The sequence below is a fragment of the Cornus florida genome, unplaced genomic scaffold (assembly GCF_030987335.1).
Source record: "Cornus florida cultivar Cherokee Brave unplaced genomic scaffold, ASM3098733v1 CherokeeBrave_3.0.0_Hap2_Chr01, whole genome shotgun sequence".
In the NCBI taxonomy this organism is placed as follows: Eukaryota; Viridiplantae; Streptophyta; class Magnoliopsida; order Cornales; family Cornaceae; genus Cornus; species Cornus florida.
The window spans coordinates 105,097,101-105,101,759 of record NW_026775571.1 but is presented as its reverse complement, the minus strand read 5'-3'; positions in this window follow the sequence as shown (position 1 = coordinate 105,101,759).

The following is a 4,659-nucleotide window of genomic DNA, read 5'->3' as shown; positions in this document are numbered from 1 at the left end:
GACACCCCATTCTATAAAAAAAGAACCAAACACAGCCTTAATTAAGATGAAATGTCTAATATACCCTAAGATATATATTAGTTCTCTCATAAAATGACCAAACTACCTTTTTCTTATCTTTCTCTTTTCAATTCTATTTTTGCCAAACACAGATTCTCATCTCTCTCTTTCAACCCTCTCATCTCGGTGGTGGCGGCGAAGGTTGTGGGTGAAGGTGCAGTGGTCGGGTGGTGGTGGCAAAGGTTGTGGGTGAAGGTGCGGTGATCGGGTGGTAACGGCGAAATTGATCATAAATTGATCTTGTTATTTCTATGTTGGCTTTTTTACAGTATTACGGCTCGAGCGCCATACTAGACAAGCAATTCATCTGTTGCTCCTCCTTTCAAGCCTGCTGAAACCAAGTCATGGCTAGGCTCAGCTGCTCAATTCTTCACTGCAGTTTAAGCACCATTTGCCGTCTTCTTTCTTTTTCTTTTTTTTTTCTTTTTTTTTCCTTGCTATATTTTGTTGTCAGCAGCACTGCAATCTTAATAAACTATATGTTTTGGGCATTATCTCTTTTGACTTTATCATTCCCAGGCTTAGATTTAACTGTTTGGATCTTACTATTAGTCACCTCATTCCAATCATCATTCTTCCATTTTAATAAACTTTAATGAAGAATTTAGAAATACCATTCTAGTATATGTTTGGGAATTTCAATGAAAAAAAAATTATGTTTATAATTTATTTATTTATTTCGACCACCGCATTTTCACCCACAACCTTCACCTCCACCACTGAGACGAGAGGGTTGAAAGAGAGAGACAAGAATCTGTGTTTGGGAAAAATAGGATTGAAAAGAGAATGATAAAGAGATGATAGTTCAGTCATTTTATGAGAGAATTAAAATATATCTTAGGGTATATTAGACATTTCATGTCAATTAAGATTGCGTTTGGATCTTTTTTATAGAATGGGGTGTCATTGTTCAAGTTTGCAAACCTGGGGGTGTCCTTGTCCAAAAATGACTTAAGTTGTATCTACCTGTGTTTTAGGCAAAACTGGGGGTGTCACTGCAATTTACCCAAAATTTTAATTTATTATCTTATTCTATGTCTATAATTTAAAACAGCAAAATTACATTAAATAGATTTAATATAATCTACTAGTAACATTGAATTGATTTAGCTTCGGTATTAATTAACTATAGTTAGGAATACAATAGTTTGTTCTACCTTAATGGATACATCTACATTTTTGTAAATTTGTAATCTCCATGACTGGACTGGTTTAGGAGGTTGATGTTGTTGATTAAAGATAATCTTTTCTCAAACCATATTACTTTGATTCAACAATACTATTTATTTTGTTATAATGTTAATTATTTGAGTTTCTTCTAATATCTCATTACCTAAGATCGTATTAAATAGAGGACATGGTGAAAAAATCATATTTAAGATAAATGTTTTAACGAATAGTAAAAAAATCAAATATTAAACTTTTGGGATGGGATGTATAAATAATCCCGTATAAATAATCCCATATCATGTTTGGATAGTTATGCTCGTATTAGATTCATGTTTTTCGGATGGGATGTATAAACTTTTCGGATGGGATGTATAAATAATCACATTTTGAGTGTATTTCTGCTCTCACGCTCTGCACGCTCTCGTTTCTACTTTGTGTAACTTAAATTTTATAGTTTCTACACTTCCTATCTCAAATTTGCTATCATTTTGTTCCCTTTATGTGACTTAGGATTAATGTTCAACAACACACCATTGATACGGCATCTGCTTGGGCCGCAATGGCAGGGTTTGGATTGACCCTCACTCCTTCAGCCCACTCGATCCGTTCGAATTTGTTGCATCCTACACTTTGCATGCATATGCTCAATAATCATGACAAAATAGTTCTTTATGCGCCCTTTATGGTCATCATTTTGAATGAGAATTGCTAATGAGTACACTAATATAGCAAAATTCTTTCATATCTATACCACATTATGAATCTATGATAACTCATGGATCCAATCTTAATTTGATATAGCTAGAAGTTGTAGACCCATATTAATTATCAAATTCCAGAAACATCACTAAAATGAATATATGCACGTACTTAAATATAATAATACTTTGTTTGAGGGTGTTGAATTGGAGTTTGAAATTGAACGTAAGTGTTTATTAGGTTGGGATAAAAATTTTTTTTTTAGTCACTAAGTTGGGTTAATTAATATATATATATTTTATAAAAAGAAATTAAATAAATATAAGAAATAAAATATCTTTTGATCCGAGAGATGGGAAGTTGGTGACAAATTTTTGCTTACTAGACAATGACTTTTGTTGATTTATTTACAAGTCATTTATACATGTAATGTTTATTAATTTTGTAGGATCTCGAACATTCTACAATACAAAGAGGTCAGATTAATATTTGTCACGAAGACATAATCAAGACTAAAACAGCTAAAAATTTATGTGCATATATTAATGGGAGGTTTACATCTAGCGAATTATATCACCTAATTGTTGAACTTAATGGGAACATTATTTGTCCTTTTCCAAGTTTTTCATGTATATTTGTTTTCGCACGAGAAGTCCATGAAAGTTGATACGTTTGTTCCACATTGAAAGCATAGAGGACAGTTAGTTGAGGCATTGAGGTTCTCAAATTTTCTAGCACTTATTGTGTAAATTGTCCAAAAATATATTTAATTTTAATGTGTTTCAACAATACCTATGTGTCTCACTTGGCACAAACCAAATGGTAATACATCAGAGCATAATTTTTTTATTTTTATTTTTTATCACCCATAAATTACGTACATCATTTAAGTCTAGACCTCATATTTGATGAGTTTCGAACGAAAAATCTAAAGTGTCAAATGCTTACCATTTGAACTATTTCCTGCAGGCTATACTAGCTGCTTCTTGGCTGTAAACTGTTTTATCAATAGAAAAAGTATACCATATACAAACACACAAATTTGAGTTTAATTGCTTATGTGTTTTTGCTTATGTGTTTTTGCTTGTTATGGCACAACTTGACAACATTAGCAGATTAGTGTGGCTATTTTATTTTGCTAGGTTGGTGTCCAATACGGAATACCCCACCTGTAACAATTTTTTTTTGTAAATAACTTATAATAAGATCCTTAAAAGAAATTTCGTTTTTGAGGCCATATTTTTTTATTTTAAACCTGCTTACTTCATTATGTAATAAACTTATTCCAACTTTTATTTCTTTTCAATATATACAAAATTAGCTTTTATAAAAATGCAAACCTATTAATTCCTTCCATATTCATTAAACAGCCATTACAATTTTTCAATTTATTAATCACTAATGGGATGACTAATAAAAAATGTAATGAATTATAGATTATTTTGGTAATACTCAGTATTATTTATCCCATTGAATTACTTGAGTTTCTCCCAGTATCTCATTTCATTTCTAACTTCATATTAAATATATAAATAAAAAAATAATAATAATTCAAATCAGCAGTTTTGAGTCTTGGGACTTTTATATGCTTTTATTTAAATATAATAAAAGCTATAAATGAATTTAAGTAATTCGAGCAGACAAATTATTTGCTCTGTGATTGTGTGAGTGTCATGGATAAAAAGTAAAACTCAAAAACACATCCAACAAATAGATGTATAAATAGTTCAATATCATGTGAAAATTGAGGGTAGTTATGCTCTTATCAGATTCATGTTTAACAACACACTAGCCAGCTGGCTATATATGCTCAGGACATTGATCCCCTCTAATATTTCTTCTCTTTAAGTATCTCCATGACGATCACAAAATATCATATCATCATTTTTACATGGATTAAAATGTGTATAAAATAATGTAACATATTTTTAATCGCTATATAGTAAATATTAAGGTGGAGGCTTGAAGATATTTACTGAAAAATATTTTTGAAGAAAATCCAAATCTAAGGAATTATATCACTTTGAACTCAATGGGAAAGTTTTTCATGTATATTCATTTATACTAAGTGCCCCCAATGCTTTAAATTGAAAGCATAGAATGGCCTGTTGGTTTAAGCATTGCCCAAAAAATTATTTAATTTTAATGTGTTTTGGCAATAACGAGGTAGCACCTTCAAATTAGTCAAACTGTGTACACCAAAGCAAGAACAAATTTATTATTATTTTTTTTCACTATTTTGTTATTGTAAACTCTAACAAATACCAAAAATTATATTTTGAAATGATATTGTACAAATTGGTTATCAGTACTGTCAAAATAAAGTATTAGTTAATTTCAAAGCAAATGCAGTTGGAGTTAATTAATTATACAAGCCACTTCTTGGTTGTAAATTGTTTTATTAATAGCAAAAATTATACGCATACAAACACACACACATTTGAGTTTATATTCTTCATCTATATATTTTTCAATCTTTATATGCAAAAGTCACACAATGAACAACAGTTCTCTAGATTACAATAATATATTCGGTATACGCGGTGCATCATGCATTGGGCTATTAGAGCCGTCCATTTCCTAAATGTTGTGTACGAACGACTCTGATATACTTGGTGCATGGAGCATACCAAATACCTTCTCCTAGATATATATTACAGGGAGTGCATATGTGACGAAGCTATGGGCTACAGGTCCCATTAGAGTGATGACCTTTTACATTGGGTAACT